Source organism: Maniola hyperantus, chromosome 25, assembly GCF_902806685.2.
Source record: "Maniola hyperantus chromosome 25, iAphHyp1.2, whole genome shotgun sequence".
In the NCBI taxonomy this organism is placed as follows: domain Eukaryota; kingdom Metazoa; phylum Arthropoda; class Insecta; order Lepidoptera; family Nymphalidae; genus Maniola; species Maniola hyperantus.
Genome location: NC_048560.1, coordinates 2,790,454 through 2,810,825, shown reverse-complemented (window position 1 = coordinate 2,810,825; position 20,372 = coordinate 2,790,454). Strand labels below are relative to the sequence as shown.

The 20,372-nt window shown below is 37.4% G+C and overlaps 1 pseudogene; it reads left to right on the top strand.

The window, feature by feature from the left end:
- The window catches only part of LOC117993964 (uncharacterized), a 184,655-nt pseudogene that overhangs the window by 95,820 nt on the left and 68,463 nt on the right, over window positions 1-20,372 (top strand).

Genomic DNA, 20,372 nt, shown 5'->3' with positions numbered 1-20,372 from the left:
TGCCGGATTCCAGGTTTAGAACTAGCTATTTTTAAGAACCAGCTTTGTATGTTTTTAATAAACGCTCATTTTTCACAAGATAAGATAAGATAAGAAATGAACCCGCAGCAAATGAATCTCCAAGATGAAGTGGATGCCTTCTCATAGAATGGCGTATGAATTATTTATGAGTCCAATATTTTCTGTCTGGGTCAAGCACACTCGATCTACTGTTGATCTTGTTTTCAGATACGGGGAAAAATTATACCTAAGTTTTGTAATTTTCAGATAATCTTTTTAGGAAAATATTTTTAAAGGTAAGTAACTTTTTTAGTTTTTGCGAAATTATAGTTTCGTCCAGTCCGTCTGTCTGTAAACTATAAGGCTCATTTGCAAAGGGACAGTTGAACTAATTTAGTCAAACTTTGAAATACTGGTACGGGCCGATTCTCTTGTACACATCTCTAAACTAAACTAAAATGACACGTCTTAATCTATAGCTATCCCTTTCACAATGTTGCTTGCGGAAAAGGATAACACTAGATTTGGAGCTGTTAATTTAGTTTAGTTTAGAGATTGTGTACAAAAGAATCGCCCCTACAATCTGATTAACATCACCAGACCTTGATTAATCTCAACTTTATACCTTTTATTCTCGTTCTTATTTTTTGAAATTACAACTAATTCTACAATTCTCTAAAAATTCTTTTTACAACTAATTCTACAATTCTCTTACAATATCACCTATCGAATTCAAAACTAGAATAATCTAAATATAGATTTAATAAAAAAAGAAAAAACGGGCTGAATTGAGAAACCACCTCCTTTTTGGAAGTCGGTTAAAAAGGAAAAAGTGACTGACCGACTGACTGACTGATCTATCACAGTTCAAACTACTGGAACGGATCAAGCTGAAATTTGGCATGCAGATAGCTATTATGACGTAGGCATCCGCTAAGAAAGGATTTTTGAAAATTCAACCACTGAAGGGGTAAAATAGTGGTTTGAAATTTGTAGTCCACGCGGATGAAGTCACGAGCATAAGCTAGTTTTATTATAAGCACACTAAGAGTCCTCGCAGACCACAAACTTTTTATCGGCCGATAGTTTGGTCGGTTTCTTAATCAGTATGAAGATGTAATCGCTATAATTTGCGTACTTAATACATATTCATACTGATTAAGAAACCGACCAAACTATCGGCCGATAAAAAGTTTGTGGTCTGCGGGGACTCTAAAAGGAGAAAGCTTAATCATGTCTAAATTCAAAGTAAACATCGTAAAATCATTCGAATTGAGCAACACCCGCTTACTAAATTCGAAAAGGAGATCACAATGGATGCACATTGTAAACCTCTTTTGAGGTCCATAACCTACATCGGTTTATGGGCAAATGCACAATCGGACCACCCACTCGCGAGTTAATTTATTATATCAGAACACAAATAAATGTCACAGAGCCACTCAAATTAAGCTGTATCTCGCGCTTGAAAAATAAGAAAATAAAATATAAGATTGCTCTATTACTTGCTGGCAACAAGTTTCTTTATCGTTTCAACTTCAAAATGAATTGGAACTCGGAGCCAGATGGAAGATAGGTTAACTTTAATATAGAAATTGTCAATTTTTAGGGTTCCGTACCTCAAAAGGAAAAACGGAACCCTTATAGGATGACTCTGTTGTCTGTCTGTCTGTCGGTCTGTCAAGAAACCTACAACTTCCCGTTGACCTAGGTAGGTCTTATAGCAGACATTCGGGGAAAAAATCTGAAAACCGTGAAGTTGTGGTTACATCACACAAAAAATATTAAATTGTGGTCATGAACTAATAATTAGTATTTTCAATATTCGAAGTAAGATAACTATATCAAGTGGGGTATCATATGAAAGGGCTTTACTTGTGCATTCTAAAACAGATTTTTATTTATTTTTATGCGTCATAGTTTTTGAATTATCGTGCAAAATGTCGAAAAAATACGACTGTACTACGGAACCCTCGGTGCGCGAGCCTGACTCGCATTTGTCCGGTTTTGTTGAAAACCCTCCATCTGACATACCACAAATAGATGTTTCTAAAAAGGTGTCTAAAAATTCATTGAGTTTTATTGGTTAACTAACCTATGCTCGCGATTTCGTTGAAAACAAGACTCTCTGCGTCAATTTCAAACTTACAAGTTTACTCCATTACGTTTTTTGGTAGCTCGGAAGATTATAATAACTTCTTAAGTCCAGCTTTTCAGTGCACGGATAAGCGGATTATTCGGCCATCTTTAACGAGCCAGTTCTTGTCACAATTTTTCTCGCTCAGCCGAAAAATATTTTCTTACATAATTCGGCCGTGACTTTGCGAGATTGCCCCGACTTAGACGTCTTCTTAAAAAGCGAAATTAATCTCGTATGATAATGTAGACACGTCAGCATTCTGTCATATTATATTTTTTGGAAATGAAAACCTTCGTTACATTTTTTAATATTATCTCATAATTTTAAAGCAGCTGCTTGCATAAAATTATCAGAACCTTGACCTTTAGGTGTAATTTTTCAAGTTAGAAAACGTGACAGTTGAATCAGAGTGACTGTGGGCGTTTTTCCACTAGCCGGCACGGCAACGGCACGGCAGCCGAGAAACAGACCACAAACTTTTTATCGGCCGATAGTTTGGTCGGTTTCTTAATCAGTATGAAGATGTATGTAAGTGCGCAAATTATAACATTACATCTTCATACTGATTAAGAAACCGACCAAACTATCGGCCGATAAAAAGTTTGTGGTCTGCGGGGACTCTAATGGACAAAACGGCCATTACGTTTGTCAGTTGTCTGAAGTAAACAATGTAGTCCCGCCCTGCATTTTGTAATATTATAAAAATAACTAAGTAAGTTTTTTCATTTTCAAAACGCCCAAACCACGCATTAGGACCTTTCCGCTTTGCGCATCCTCTACACGCACTGTTTGAAGACTGGACTTCAAGCATTGAGAGTTTTGGACGATATCTCACCAAAATGACAGTGGTACTGATTCTGAGCATAACTAAATTTTAGAGTACATATTTGCATCCTCTTCTTACAAGGTATTGTAATATGAAAAGGACAGACAAAGATTGACAGTTTCAAATTTAATTTAGAGCTGTCAAACCTCTTCACCTTAGCTGCCAGCCAATTGTTTTAAGTTGCGTGCACTCTTTAAATCTAAGATTCATGTTCTGTCCTTTTTTTAGCAATATTAGAAAGAAAAGGATGCAGATACTCTAAATTTAGTTTAGAGAAGGACGACAGAATCGGCGCCACTGGTGCAATGTACTTGGGTAACACCACTCTGATAAGGAATGCAATTAGCGCAAGCAAAGTTAAAATATCTTATAGTTTTATGAGGTCCAAATGCATTCCTGTAATTCTGTAATAGAAAACTGTCGTTTAGAACATGTCAGTCCGATCAATTGCAGCACTCGATTCTGTAATGAGCCTATTTGAGTTCAATCAACACTGCTCGGATGCATTTGCAGCTGTTGCAATTACTATTTTATTTGTATATCGGATAGATTGCGCTTGAATACGCTTGAACGTTTTGTCGTATTATATTTTGGGTTGCACTTAATTTGGAAAATACAATTTTCCCTGAAGTCATAATCATCTCAATTCATAGCCAGCTCCATACTGACTCGAGTTTCCTTCCAGTATAAGAAAGGTTTTGACTATAGTCCACGCTGGGCAAGTGTGGATTGGTGGACTTCACACACCTTTGAGAAAATTATGGAGAACTCTCAGGCATACAGATTTCCTCTCGGTGTTTTCCTTTACCGTTAAAAGACAAGTTTAACAAAGACTTTTTTTACAGAGATAGCTTGCATCCCAGGCAACATATGCTACTTTTTATCCCGAAAGATCACGAGTTCCCACGAGATTTTTAAAAGCCTAAATCCACGCGAACGAAGTCGTGGGCATCAGCTAGCCCTTAATATTATAAACGTGAAAGTTTGGATGTTTATTACTTCCACGCCATTCCTTCGATTTAGCGATATGGAGATAGCTTATGCCACGAATTAACACATAAGCTACTTTTTATTCCGGAAAATCAAAGCGTTCCCGCGAGATTTAAATCGATATCCACGTGTGACCTATATCAAGTCGTGGTCCTCATCTATACTAATCTATACTAATATTATAGAGCTAAAGTCACAGAGCTTCAATAGCTCAACGGGTAACGGGTAAAGGAGTGGACTGAAATCCAGAAGGTCGACGGTTCAAACCCCGTCCGTTGCACTATTGTCGTACCTACTCCTAGCACAAGCTTAACGCTTAGTTGGAGAGGAAAGGGGAATATTAGTCATTTAACATGGCTAATATTCTTTAAAAAAAAAAAAAGTTTGTAAGTTTGTTTGTAGGGTAGGGTAGAGTAATCTCTGGAACTACTGAACCAATTTTTAATATTCTTTCACCAGTAGAACGCTACATTATTCCTGCGTGACCATATCCATACTAATCTATATATATAAAAGGAAAAGGTGACTGACTGACTGACTGACTGACTGACTGACTGACTGACTGATCTATCAACGCACAGCTCAAACTACTGGACGGATCGAGCTGAAATTCGGCATGCAGATAGCTATTATGACGTAGGCATCCGCTAAGAAAGGATTTTTGAAAATTCAACTCCTAAGGGGGTGAAATAGGGGTTTCAAATTTTGTAGTCCACGCGGACGAAGTCGCGAGCATAAGCTAGTATTATTATAAATGCGAAAGTGTGTCTTTCTGTCTATCTGTCTGTCTGTATGTAAGTCTGCTAGCTTTTACGACCAATCCGTTCAACCGATTTTAACGAAATATGGTACAGTGATAGCTTGCATCCCGGGGAAGGACATAGGCTAGTTTTTATCCCCGAAAATTGGAGATCCCTACGAAAAGTGTAATAAGCCACTCGTGCGAAGCCGGGGCGGGTCGCTAGTCCAGTTATAAAGTAGTTCAAGTTATCTCTTGTAGGAAATAAAATAAAAAGTTGTAACTAATTAGAACTATCAGACCTAGATTAGAACGACTTTCTCCCAAGCTTTCTTGTCTCATAGATAATCCCTTAATTAAGTATACCATAAATGGATGTTGTTATCCATATTAAGTAACCACTCTTAATAGGATGCAGTACATTTTATAAACACTACACATATCCAGTACACTTTATATACTAGCTGACTCACCCGGGCTTCGCTCGGAAGGATTTTCGAAAATTCTTTTTAGGATTTTAGGAGATTTGATCCTTATAATTGGCCCTAACGATCGATGCAATAAATGTACAGGTTGTGATTTTTACAGATTTTAATCGGTTCGGTTCCCGGGTGTGGCAAGCGAATTTTCGAAAATCTTTGAATGTAGTTTTCTTTCTATTCAAAAATAAAGGAATGTTTTCTTTGAGTGAAATTTTCTATCTACAGTATTAAGAGTAGGTACTTTCCCTACAGGTGGCATTACAAAATTCCACCCTGTATAGTATCTACTTAATATAATAAACTAGCTGACCCGGCGAACTTCGTACCGCCTTTCTTTTTCAGGCATTTTTTTTTAATTTTTCTCTCCGTAAGAACCATCCTCGTACTTCAAGGAATATTATAAAAAAAGAATTAGCGAAATCGGTTCAGCCGTTTTCCAGATTTGCGATCAGCAACACATTCAGCCATACATTTTTTTATATATGTTTCGTTTCCCTGTTCAGGTATCAGAGGAACGAAACATTTTTAACATTTAAATAATTGAAATAATGATAAGTAATTGAATGTGGGTATAATTTTATAAAAAGCGCTGTTTCCTACGAATCCATGCGAGAAATTTTAATAATATTTTTTTTGTTTGTTCCAGATTCCGACTCCACTGCATTGAACACTGCATATTACAATGATGAAAAAACTTCAATGCATTGTAGTATTTTTAAAAACATTCGCGTCTAGTGGTGGGCGATAGAGTTATCGATAAAAAATACTTGTGTCGTAAATTCTGTAGCAAAATGTTCTAGTGGTGTTGGGGTTATTAAAAAAAATTAGTAAAAATGTTGTAATAATTGTGCCGTGTTCGGATAGGGTTGGGGTTAAATATGTTTATCGATAATTTATAGAATCGAATGTGAACAATGGTGTGTGTTAAGTGCTTTGTGTTACGTGTGTGTGTGTCACTCATGTGTTGTGTTTTTAGTCGACAAGAAGTTCTCATTGAGGAGTCATGTGAGTATAAATATTTAATATTTATATTTATAGAATAGAATAACTTTAATTCGCACCTTTAGAATTATAGAGACCTAATTCAAAATTTAAGGATTTCGAGTGAGTGTTAAAACGAGTTTGGATGACCATTTACATCAACTCATAATAAAATCACCCATTGTATTGTAGAAAAAGACAAATTTTGTATCTTTCTCTCTATTTTATTATGAGTCGATAGAAATTGTCATCCAGTCATTTTATCACTCAAACTCGAAATTCTTAAATTGTGAAATGGGGCTCTATAATTCTAAAGGTGCGTTATTATGCAAAAAATTTTAAAAAAAACTAACAAACAGGTAGGTAAGCAATTTAGTTCTGCAAATGTATTCCAGTTTGTATTTCTATGTTTAAATTTCAAGAGTCTAAACCGTCGGGAAGATAGTTGAAAATAGAAAAGTAACAAAAATGTTTTAAACATTTCGGCTCAAAACTTTGCTGCAGACTTGTAGTATTTGAAACATTTTATCTCTTTATGTTTGAGCTTACTTAGGTACCTTTTATTTTTTACATAGTAAGTATTAGTTGTTCCTCGTTGCGTAAACGTAAAAAAATCACAATAGTTTTATTCAAAAAGACTTCATTTAAAAAAAAAAAGGAAAAAAAAACTTCCACGAATCGATATAAATGACAAGATATGGTCAAGCGAACAAAATTTTTCACGGTTTTGGAACCAAATAAATCAGCGCCACCTCTTAGATACTAATAAACGACCCGTTTGAAATCCAGACGTCACTGAGGTTGCATTGGTGCTAAATCACCACTGAGTTAGTGCCTTTTTGTTTGTTCAATAGCCCTGTCCATACGAAGTAATATATAAGTCAATGCTTCCACGTTATATCAAAATACTTAAAAGGAAATAAACAACACGGAACAGTAGAAATGGGAGAGGTGGTTGTAAATTCGTCTGTTTTAAAACAAAACAAACCCCATTGACTGGGATAAATAGGTAAGATAAATTAAGAAATTCGAAATTATTTTATAAATATAAAAATACTCCCACGTTTTTATCAAAATACTTAAAAGGGTATAAACAACACGGAACAGTAGAAATGGGAGAGGTGGTTGTAAATTCGTCGTGTTTTAAAACAAAACAAACCCCATTGACTGGGATAAATAGGATAAATAATAGCGCAGCTGGAACTCCTCATTTCCATAAAGTAGGGTAAAATATAGATTATAATTCCGTACAACAATGCCCGCATCCGTGGCCTAATTGAATACCCCGGGGCATCCTGGAGTGCTGTTTTAATCATATAAATGAAGCACTTCCATTTATAATTGGGGAATTTGATAGTCATGCTTACACGTACCTAGTGTTAATGTAATTAATTATTCTGAGCTAGGGTAATGGAGCGGTGTCTTTATTAGTAACTAGGGTATGCCTGCGAATTCCGCGTGGATTTAGTTTTTAAAAATCCCGTGGGAACTCTTTGATTTTCCGGGATGAAAAGTAGCCTATGTCACTCTCCAGGTCTTTATCTATACCCATGCAAAAAATCACGTCAATCCGTTGCGCCGTTGCGACGTGATTGAAGGACAAACCAATAAACCAACAAACAAACACACTATCGCATTTATAATAAGGGTACTGATAGTAGGGGAGCCCAAGAAGCTAAATATGAATTTACTCGAGCGTCGTGGGGGCCTATTGGATTGTGAAGATTAGGTACTAAAACGAAAAAAAGGTTATATGATGTTACCCCTTTCACTGGTGGGGAGAGCGCGTAAAGTTTTTCAAAAATGTAAAAAAAAAAATATTCCCAAAAAAAAAAAAAAAACTCGAGCGCTTTAGGTATCAATAGTATATAATGCGTCTCACGTGTTTTTTTATCGCAAAAAATATTTATCTGCCGGTTTGCATGGTGGGGGTGGTCGTACGAAGGGGTAGAAGGGGGCGCTCCATCTTAGGCTGCTTTATACCAGGTCTAATTGCAGCCAAACGCGAGTCTATAATTCTCAAGTTTGTTTTTTTTTTTATTCAGATACAAGTTAGCCCTTGACTGCAATCTCACCTGGTGGTAAGTGATGATGCAGTCTAAGATAATAGCAGGCTAACCTGGAAGGGGTATGACAGTTTTTATTAAACCCAAACCCCTTTGGTTTCTACACGGCATCGTACCGTAACGCTAAATCGCTTGGCGGCACGGCTTTGCCGGTAAGGTGGTAACTAGCCACGGCCGAAGCCTCCCACCAGACCAAAAAGTATATCCTACTCTCATTTGGCCGGTTTTTGTATTGGGAATCTGTCAAAATGTCTTTATCTTTCGATTGTGAAACAGGCCCATCTAACTTTATAGCAATCAAGCGAAAAGCGCTTTATTATTAATCAAAATAATCCTCCCACATGTCAAATTTCAGCTAATTTAATCTCTCATTGTATTATTACACGACCAGAAACCCGCAAGCATTAGAGTAATTATTAATGTCATTAATAAATAATCGTATAACGCGTCCCCTAATACGGGTTCTGCATAAATAAACTCGGCTTAAAAAAATAAAGTCTAGTACAAAATTACGGTCGATGTGTTGCCCGCAAGCTAATTATGCATAATTAAAAAGAGAGTTAGGTATATAGTGTAGGTCGAGATGGCAATCGGGGTGGGGGCGAGCAAGGGTGAAATGCAGGAGTGCGGGGCGTCGTCCCGCCTCACCACGATTGTCATCTCGACCTGTCGCGTTCGTTTACTATAGGTAGGTGAATAGGTACAGGATTTCCAAAAGCGATAGCTAAAAAAAATTCAATAAAAATCCGTCTGTTTGTCTGTCTGTCTGTCCGTTGTGTATTTTATGAAAACTGAAAACCTATGGGGTACTTCCCGTTGACCTAGAATCATGAAATTTGGTAGGTAGGTAGGTCTTATAGAACAAGTAAAGAAATAAATCCGAAAACCGTGAATTTGTGATTACATCACAAAAAAAAAATTAAAATGTAGTCATAAACAAAAAACTAATATTTTCAACTTTCAAACGTGGGTGGTGTCATATGAAAGGGCTTTACCTGTATATTCTGTAAAACAAATTTTTATATATTTTTATGCATAATAGTTAAATTGATTTATGTGCAAAACGTCGAAAAAATACGACTTTAGTACGGAACCCTCGAAGCGCGAGTCTGACTCGCATTTGGCGGGTTTTTTTATTAGAACGAAAGAAACATTCGAATTTAAATTAAAAAAAAGAAATAAACTCAGCAGTACACAATGACGGTCGGCTCGCTAATTAAGCAAATTAAAAAAAAGAGTGACACGTCGTCGCGTCCAACATTTACATCGCTTCAACATACATTACTTACGGTATGAGCGCTTTTGTTGAATGCTTTTATGAGCGAAAATTTTGTTATGTGTCGTTGTGATGTCGCGAGCGTGATTAATTACGTTTAAACGATTTTTATCGATAAAATTCTCCTATTCAATAAACTGACGATTTGGACGCAACCAAAAGTCATGGTCGATTTTAGAAACTTTGTGACTCTCCCATTTCCTTATGGCACGCTCAAATTGTCAGATCAATGAAATGCACACTTTTCTGCATTTAATTAACTTACCTTGTCTTAATCTGACGCGCTCGAGTAAATCCCAAAATCCCCTCTTGGGCTCCCCTACCAAAGGTTGGAGCGCGCTTGCTTACAATAAGGCTATTCAATTTTGTCTTGAATGTATTTAGATTATACGTGACAGGAAAAACTGACTTCGTAAAAGAATTATTAGCGGTTCGTGTCAGAAACGGTAAGGTGGTTTGATAGATCCAGCCGCGAAAATTCAAATTTTAGTTAGTTTTTTGAAAAAAGTAGGCTAATCATACATCGAAAGCTTATGGTAATGAGATTTGCGGGCATAAAATTTATGCATCTACATGTTTTTCCATAAAAACTTTGGTCAAAAATACTCATTTAATTATTTTTATTTTTATTATTTTTATTTTTTATTTATTAATTATAATTTAAATATTAGAATGAAAACCACTTTGATATACTTTAGAAGGCTTTTATTCACTGTTCACATAGTAATTATTATTTATATCAACACAAGAGCAAACACCTCTTTCTACGCGCCATCTCAGAATGACGTTTCGCATAGATTCGTTACTCCGCAGAGCACGCCACAGATAATACAATCACCTAGTATAAATATCCGTCTAACAGTATGTATCTATGAACGCGTAGATCTTTTAAACCACACAACGGATTTTAATGCGGTTTTCACCAATAGATAAGAGTGATTCAAGAGGAAGGTTTATAGCTATAGTTTAATTCTCAAAAAATTAGAGATCCCTAGTGAAATTAAAATAATGTGAATTAGGTCGGAAAAAAATTCTTTCATTTGAGAGCTTCCGAGGCAATGACACCTCAATGACACTACATTAGTATCTACGTTGCACCCATGCGAAGCCGGGGCGGGTCGCTAGTAAATCTTATAACAATATGATTCCAAATTATCGATAAAATAAAACACAAATATAAGATCATTAATCCCCATCACTACCCGGGCCACACACGGGTATCGAGTTACAAGGCGCAAACACACCGCTTCGCCCACTTCAAACGTTACAGATTTTTCCTCCATCCCTTTCACACTTTCACTTCTCAAAATGAAACAGAAAGGGACAGATGTAGGAAGGACAGAAATCCAACAAGTGTGCTCGATTTTAGGGATGTAATTAAGAAAGCCTATGAGTGCTTGATTATATATATCAAATTTTGTAATGAGGTCAGAGCGGTCGCTACTTGGCTACTTGATTTACACTATACTCTGATTGTATAGAAAGTCTGTGTTCTATGGAGTTCAAATCTCTTGGCGATAGTGTGGCCTACTCGGGACAAAAAATACAAGTTTGAAGGGTTTTTTGGCATCATCATCAACCGATAGACGTCCACTGCTAGACATAAGTCTCTTGTAGGGACTTCCACACGCCACGGTCTTGCGCCGCCTGAATCCAGCGGCTCCCTGCGACTCGTCTGATGTCGTCCGTCAACCTAGTGAAAATTTCAACCTTATACCTATTACGGTTCACGAGATACAACCCCGCTGGTAGACAGACGGACGTACGGACGGACGGTAATAGGATCCCGTTGGCGCCTTTTGGGTACAGTACCCTAAAACAAGCACTTTTCAGGGATATTAAACCCTGAGCAGCCGTGCAAAACGAAATATACTATTTCATCTCATCTCACGGGATTGCATTAAAGTCTGTGTTCTTTGTTTAAGCGCTCTCGTAAAAGCGGATTATGGAGTTCAAATCTCTTGGCGATAGTGTTGCTCGGGACTATTGTTTGCCGTCTCTTTTGAAAAATACAAGTTTGCAGGGGTGAAAATCATTTGGCTGTACTGGAATCACACTATCACACTTCACACTATCACACTATCACACTAATCACACTACACTGTCACACTAATCCCTCCCTCCCGCTCCCTTCGATTCGTCTGATGTCGTCCGTCCAACTAGTTATTAGAAAGATCAGGAGTTGGTTAATAAAAGAGGTTTCTCAAAAAAGTTTACATTGACTGTAATTCTATTGACAAAAGGATTTTTACGACTAATACGTAACAAAGTAAGCTCTTATCACTGAAGGCACATTCTTTACATAACGTAACACCAAATAAACATAAGAAACTATGTGAGATCACCAGAGGCGGATTTGCAGTCTTGGCCGCTCTAGGCCCCAGGCCAGAGCCGCCCCTTTCCCAGCTCTTATCATATTAAAGACTAACTTATGCTCGCGACTTCATACGCGTGGACCACACGAATTTCAAACCCCTATTTCACCCCCTTAGGGGTAAAATTTTGAAAAATCCTTTCTTAGCGGATGCCTACGTAATAATGGCTCTCTGCATTCCAAATTTCAGCCCGATCCTTCCAGTAGTTTGAGCTGTGCGTTGATAGATCAGTCAGTCAGTCAGTCACCTTTTCCTTTTATATATTTAGACTACACAGTACTTAATGAATTTACTTTATTGTCAATTTTCATCGAAATCGATTCAGAAATTTAGTTAACATAGCTGGTACCTACCTAGTTTGCAATATTTTTCGACCTTTCAGAGATAATTGCACATTTAAATAAAACATTTAAAACGGTTATCTGTATATATAAAAAAGTCCTGACAGACTGATCTATCAACATACAGTTCAAACTTACGGACGGATCGGGCTGAGATTTGGCATGCAGATATCTATTATGACGTAGGCATCCACTAAGACAGGATATTTGAAAATTTAACCCCTAAGAGGATGAAATAGGGGTGTAGTCCACGCAGATGAAGTCGCGAGCATAAGCTAGTTTAAATATTTATAAAAAGACTTGTTCTGACTGACAAACTGATCTATCAACGCACAGCCTAAACTGCTGGGTTTAGAAACATGAAATTTTGACAGTAAGTTCCTTTTCTAACGTAGGCACCCACTAAGAAAGGATTTTTGAAAGTTCAACCCCTAAGGGGGTTAAATAGGATATGGAAGTTTCTATGAAAGTCATTTATTTTTAAAGTTACATCGATAAAAATTGTTATACAAGCATCGATATAAATGACAAGATATGGTCAAGCTAACAAAATTTTTCACGGTTTTGGAACCAGATAAATCAGCGCCACCTGATCTAAGGTACTAATGAACGAGTCGTTTGAAATCCAGACGTCACTGAGGTTGCATTGGTGCTAAAGCACCACTGAGTCAATGCCATTTTGTTTGTTCAAAAGCCCTGTCCATATCAAGTCAATCTCAATGTATGTATGTATGTGGCTTTCGGTTAAAAATAAAAATATTATGTAGGTAAAGTATTTCATGATTTTTGAAAATTTTACTTCCAAGGGGGTTAAATAGGGGGTGTAAGTTTGTATGAATGTCCGTTGTTTTTCAAGTTATTTCCATGAGAATTGGTAAGTATGTAGGTAAATAAAAAAACGTGTTTCAGGATTTTTGAAAATTCCACCCCCATGCTTTTTTTTATTATCGTAAAGTACTGACAACAATACTTTACTATCATTACAATCTAGCCTATGAGAGAGGCTTATAAGTATTATTATATTAACCTAAACTTATAAACGTACTTACTACACCTAAGAATCGGTCTATTGAGTCTTTATTGGTAGACACTTTGTTCTTGTGTTCTTTAAATTGCACTAGCACTATGCTTTCACTTTGTTCGTGTGTTCTTTGAATTGCACTAGCACTATATTTTCACCCCCACGCTGATATTCTAAATCCCACCCGAGTGAAGCCCGGGCAGATCAGATAGTGTGTTACAAAACTCGTCTGCACTTAAAGGACTCTGCTAAGGGATTGGTCAACTTAGTTTGGATACGCGAGAGTGAATACTCGAGTGACTACCAGATGGTGTCCAGATGGCAGAACATCGTTTAAAACCCAAAACTAAGATTGTCATTAGGGTACCCGGACCAATAGATGAACATTCGGAAATTCGGAATTCAACTAAATAGTCGTATATTTTTCAAATCACATAATAATATTATGTACTGAATAATTAATATTTTTTCTTAATGTTTTTAATGTTTTTTCAACTCCCCAATGAATAAAATTTTAAAGTCACTAGTAACTAATAAAATAGGAGGCAGACACACATTTTACCACTTTGGAAGTGTCTCTCGCGCAAACTATTCAGTTTTAAAAAAAATTACATTAGAAACCTCAATATCATTTTTGAAGACCTATCCATAGATACTCCACACGTACCTATAGGTTTGATGAAAAAAAATATTTTTTGAGTTTCAGTTCTAAGTAGGGGACCCCCAAAATTTATTGTTTTTTTTTCTATTTTTGTGTGAAAATCTTAATGCGGTTCACAGAATACATCTACTTACCAAGTTTCAAAAGTATAGCTCTTATAGTTTCGGAAAAAAGTGTGACATACGGACGGACATACAGACAGACAGACAGACAGACATGACATTATACATTTATAAGGGTTCCGTTTTTTTCTATTTGGCTACGGAACCCTAAAAAATCTATAGCATCAATTAGCATCTTTAAAATTCATCGGCGCCGTAATAATCGTTTTTTTTATATCACGTAGGTATAAGTTTTGTAGTGATCGCTATTTATATGTTTTCTCAAGGCTTTACTTTATTAATCGCGATTTTTCAAAAAGAAATTATTTAAATCACACAAACACTCGGGCATACACCCTGTACCCTACCCTATACCCTATCTGTATTGTTTTGCCAAAATGTATCGCGTAAAGTTTTATGGTCTCGTTTTGGTGGTGTCGTCCGTCCCTCCTGTTGTTTATGAATAGGTTTTCTGTACCATGTGCGTTCGAACGCAACATGAGACCTCATAGTAACATTTGTGAATATGGGTTGTAAGTGTTTACGCTTTTGCCTTTCTCGATCCTTGACCTATTGTTTCGTTCACGTAAAAACAATGATCTATTGTCCTTTTATTGGTTGCTTACGCACTTTCTATTCCTGATTTCTCTTGAACTTATTGATTATTTATATAAGTTCAAGTTAGTTATAAGTATTAATACGATGCATTGCAGAGCGGCCGCCCCTAATATGTGGCCGCTCTAGGCACGGGCCTATTGTGCCTAAGGGCAAATCCGCCACTGGAGATCACAATAACTCTTCATAAAACCGACATTGTTAACAAAGTACCGCGAAAGAACGCAACGCTATGACCAGTCACAGGCGGCAAAAATCCACGCCGACACAGACTAATAAGATAACCCTAAATTTTGCTATGATCTTTCAATACTGCGTCGTCCAGTGCGAGGGCGCCATTCCAGCACCTTGGGACCCCAACGTCTATCGGTTGTACGAACTATGTGCCCTGCCCATTGCCACTTCAGCTTCGCAACCCGTTGAGCTATGTCGGTTACTCTAGTTCTCCTACGGATCTCCTCATTTCTGATTTGATCACGTAGAGAAACTCCAAGCATAGCTCCCTCTCTGATAATGGTAAGAGTTTATATGGGATAATAATTCTCACGTATAGTAGGTACGCGACAGGTCGAGATGGCACTCAGACAGCTCCATCTAAGTGCGGAAAAGAAACCCGGAAAAAAATGTGTTGTCGTATGATTCTAAAACCGAGCGAAGAGTTGAGTAGGCAGTGTCTTCTTGCCTGTATGAGGTAAAGTTTTTTTTTTTAATTTATTTATTTACTTCGCCAAACTGATGGGCCAGTTTGTTGGCGAGGTGGCGCTCTCAGCTCTTAATATTATGTACATAACTTACTACTATATTTTCCTTAACGCTATCCATACTCCTTTATCTATACTTATAATAACACTAGCTTCTGCTCGCGGCTTCGCCCGCGTGGCCTACAGGAAACAAATGACATTTTTTTTTCTCAGCTGACACCTCAAGAAAAACTTTCCAAATTTCAAGTTAATAATATCAATAATTAAAACTGTCCCATACAAACTTTCATCCCCTATTTTACCACCCTTATGGGCGAATTTTCCAAAAATCCTGAAACACGTATTTCTTCATTTGTAACCGAAAACCCAAATACCAATTTTCATGCAAATAACTTGAATGCAAATGACTTTCATACAAATTTCCACCCCCCAATTTAACCCACTTAGGGGTGGAATTTCGAAAAATCCTTTCTTAGTGGATACCTACTCTTTTCAAATAATAGACCCTCCAAATTTCATGTCTTTAGGACCAGCGGTTTAGGCTGTGCGTTGATATATATGTCAGTCAGTCAGTCAGTCAGTCAGGACTTTGAATTTTATATATATAGATAACCATAACAACATAACAAGTCGTAGCCATATAACATATTATTATATTAAAAATGAACGAATATAAATAACCGCCCACGCTGTGTACCGCACCAAAAAAGGGTGGGTACACACAACATTCATTGTTCTTCGGCGTTTCCAGATAAACCTTCGCATTGTTGGCGCATTACGCACGACGTGCCAGCCGACCTCCCATGGCGTCAAAATTATTATTACACTGTGTAATATTTATTATGAAGGCCGTAGTAAAAGATTTTCTTACCTGGAATTTGTTATACAACGTGTATTACAAGACCTCGACTTTCAAACCCCTTTTTTACCCCTTTAGGGTTGAATTTTTAATAATCATTTCTTACCGAATGTAGCCCGCCTGCTCGTTTGCTCGCCATTTTTAACTTTAAAAAACCGGCCAAGTGCGAGTCAGGCTCGCGCAATGAGGGTTCCGTACTACAGTCGTATTTTTCGACATTTTGCACGATAATTCAAAAACTATGATGCATAAAAATAAATAAAAATCTGTTTTTGAATGCACAGGAAAGCCCTTTCATATGGTACCCCACTTGATAAAACTATCTTACTTCGAAAATTGACAATACTAATTATTAGTTCATGACCACAATTTAATTTTTTCGTGTGATGTAACCACAAATTCACGGTTTTCAGATTTTTTCCCGAATGTCAGCTATAAGTCCTACCTACCTGTCAAATTTCATGATTCTAGGTCAACGGGAAGTACCCTGTAGGTTTCTTGACAGAACGACAGACAGACAACAAAGTGATCCTTTAAGGGTTCCGTTTTTCCTTTTGAGGTACGGAACTCTAAAAAGGCGAGTGGAGTCTGCCAATCTACACTTGGCCAGCGTGGTAGACTACGGCCAAAATCTGAGAGGAGACAAGCGAGCCGGCGATGGGTTGTTCATGACGATGATGATTATGATGAATCGTTGCAGGGAGAGAGTAGGCATACCAGAACCTGTGATCGTAAAAAGCCCAGCTTTTACAGACGGAGCAATCAACGGTCAGTGGTGTTTTCAAATCCCTTTTTAATTGCGCAGCGTGGCGGCCGCTGGTCAATTTTCCATTCCCATTTGGTATTGCGATTTTTCACAACTGGAAAAAATTAAATGGAAAACTCGGAAAACTGTAATTCTTGGTCTTTACCCTTATTGGTAGGTAGGCGCAGTACCTATGGCTTTCAAATACTTAAATTTTCATGACCTATTTCATACAATGATTAAATTCTGTATAATATTTGTAACTAGCTTATGTTTGCGACTTCAACCGCGTGGACTACACAAATTTCAAACCCCTATTTCACCCCTTAGGGGTTGAATTTTCAAAAAACCTTTCTTAGCGGATACGATCATACGTCATAATAGCTATCTCCATGCCAAATTTCCGATGCCTGATCCGTCCTGTAGTTTGAGCTGTACGTTGATAGATCAGTCAGTCAGTCAGTCACTCAGTCAGTCACCTTTTCATTTTATATGTTTAGATTTAGAATTCGGTCACCCATCCAGTATGAGATTTCATTCAACGTTACTTAGTTAACGTAGATCTACTTAGGTCTGAGGTCATCTAGCTGAACTTAGCTACAGTTCACGAGAGTTAGGCAACTTGTAACAAAACGTCCAAGCTTCATTTATACGGGCAGGCGTCAAATGTTACTTACATTTGACGCTGTAGGCAGAGTGAACTAGAGTGAACGAACTCTCGGTTTGGTCCTGAATCGACGATATGTCCAATATTAGGATATGGGTGACGTGAAAACAAAGACTAGCCGATTCCTCACTCTAGCTCACTCTGACTGAGCACTAAGATTTTTTTTTTGAAAATTTATCCCCTACACGATAGATACACATTGGCAGGGAATCGAAGCTAATCTGAATCAGCCCTAAGGACCCCAAATAGGGAATGATGGAAATATTAATTCATAAAAGGTATACCGCTTACTAATCCACTCAATATAACTCGGTAAGTACTCAAAAATATAAAATTCAGCTTTGTAAAACCATAAATATTTAACAATCAATCAAAATGATTGATCTGCTCAATCATAATATAATTCGTTCGATTGTAAACATAACAAGCTTTACTGCTACAAAATAAATTTATTGCGTTACAATCCCGGCTGTAATGTAATGTAATAAATTATTTTGTTACAAATAAAAAGAGATCAATGAGAAATGTAGACCGCATCTATGTTTAATAAATTAGGGGTGTCAGATATTAAATTAAGTATGCTTTTGAAATTATTGGTGATTTTATTCGTATATTCGATTATATACGTACGTTTGATTCGTATTTTTGACGGATTCGTGAAATCACGGATGGGTTCACAAACGCCCATAGGCTACTTTTTATCCCGGAAAATTAAAGAGATTCTGTTTTATACTTACTTATATATTATACATCACCCATTAAACCACTGATGTACGCAGACTTATCAAAATGAAACTGAAACAATCATAAACTGTAGAACATTCACAGCCCGACGACGTCAGAACTTACGTAACGCAACTTTACAACTACAACTAGTTTAATGACGTCTCTTCATGTTACCTCGCATCCGGCGAACATAATAAGAGAAAGATGGAGTTATGTGCAATAAAGAACTTTGTCCATGAACTCTGGTTACACGATTATATAAAACGTTGGATGCACAGACATGCAGCGCAAACTTGTTAACTATGCTAACGAGGCATTTCTCGCAAATGTGAGTTGTTACTAGTGATGTTCCGGATATCCGTATCGGTATCCGTATCCGCGGGAAAATAAAGATCCGTATCCGTATCCGTTACTTTTTTGGCGGATATTTTACCTTATTAATTTTTAATAGGTACATAGATTAAATTCTATTTTTGTGATTAGGTAGCAATAAAATACTATTAAATAATTCCACAACAAACAAAAAACAAATGCAAACTTTATTGCTGCCCAGTGTAACACTAAATTATAAACAAAACAAAAGAAAGACCCGTGCCATGCAAGTCAAAACATGTCCTGCCACGCAAAGCGTCAAGTGGCGTCAACTATCGTTTCATGGTCACACACACCGACACCGATCGAGTAAGAAAGTTAAGATCCGTATCCGTATCCGCGGATCTTGACGCCAATGATCCGTATCCGTCAATGACTTATATGTTAGTATACATATAAGTCATTGGTATCCGTATCCGCGGATCTACATTTTTAATGATCCGGCACATCACTAGTTGTTACGTGATTTGCAAAGTAAATAGCAGAACGTGAACGTCGTGAAGTGACAGCCCTGTAATTATGTGCCGCGTTTCAATGAATGCATGTAGAAATGTATTTACTCGACTATGCATTATTTTTATTGTATTCCCGTTTTATAAAGAAAACTCGTTATCAAGCCGTGCTGACTTATGTTTTACAATTTTTCTAAATCAATGATATTAAGGTGGGTCTACGCTAGGCGAACCGAGCACGAGCCGAGCATGAGCCGAATACAATTCGTCTAGTGTGGACCGACTTACAAATCTCGAACGAGCGCGCTGCGAGCATTTCGTTCGTGCTCGGCTGCGTTCCGCCTGTTGTCGGTTTTTTGACGAACAAAAAGGGATTTGCTTCGCGCTCGCAGTGATCGAGGACAGTGATCGTTGTAGGTTCGTTGTACGTCCACACTTGACGCCGCGAACGACGAAGCCGAGAACAGCTCCGCTTGTATTATACAGTCGCAGACTATGTAAACGATAAAAAAGCTTGGATTTGACTCGCTCCAGCAATGCACGGGGCTGCAATGGCTTGTATAGTACGGTATAATAACATTTTAAATTGAAAAATTAAAAAGAGCAACCGCCGAGTTTCTTGCTGGTTCTTCTCGGTAGGAACGGCATTCCGAACCAGTGGTAAATTAAAACTACCTGACTATTCATAAGCACTTTAAAAAAGTTTACATGAATAAAAAAACATTCTATTCTATTCTATTCTGTGCTTCGCTCGTGCTCGGTTCGTCTAGCGTATACCCACCTTTAAAAGTTAGATGGAGTTAGTAACGATGCAATCTGCAAGTTAGATGATGTTCAGAATCGGGTCATTAGTTCGGGGGATTACCCCCTACATCCAAACTTACAAACTTTACGTCTTTTAAATATATAAAAGGAAAAGGTGACTGACTGACTGACTGATCTATCAACGCACAGCTCAAACTACTGGACGGATCGGGCTGAAATTTGGCATGCAGATAGCTATTATGACGTAGGCATCCGCTAAGGATTTTTGAAAATTCAACCCCTAAGGGGATAAAATAGGGGTTTGAAATTTTTGTAGTCCACGCGGACGAAGTCGCGAGCATAAGCTAGTTTAAATAAATAAAAATATTTTAATTCAATTATTATGAGACTACTAGCTATTGCCCGCGACTTAGTCCGCATGGAATTAGGTTTTTAAAAATCCCTTGGGACCTCTTTGATTTGCCGGGATAA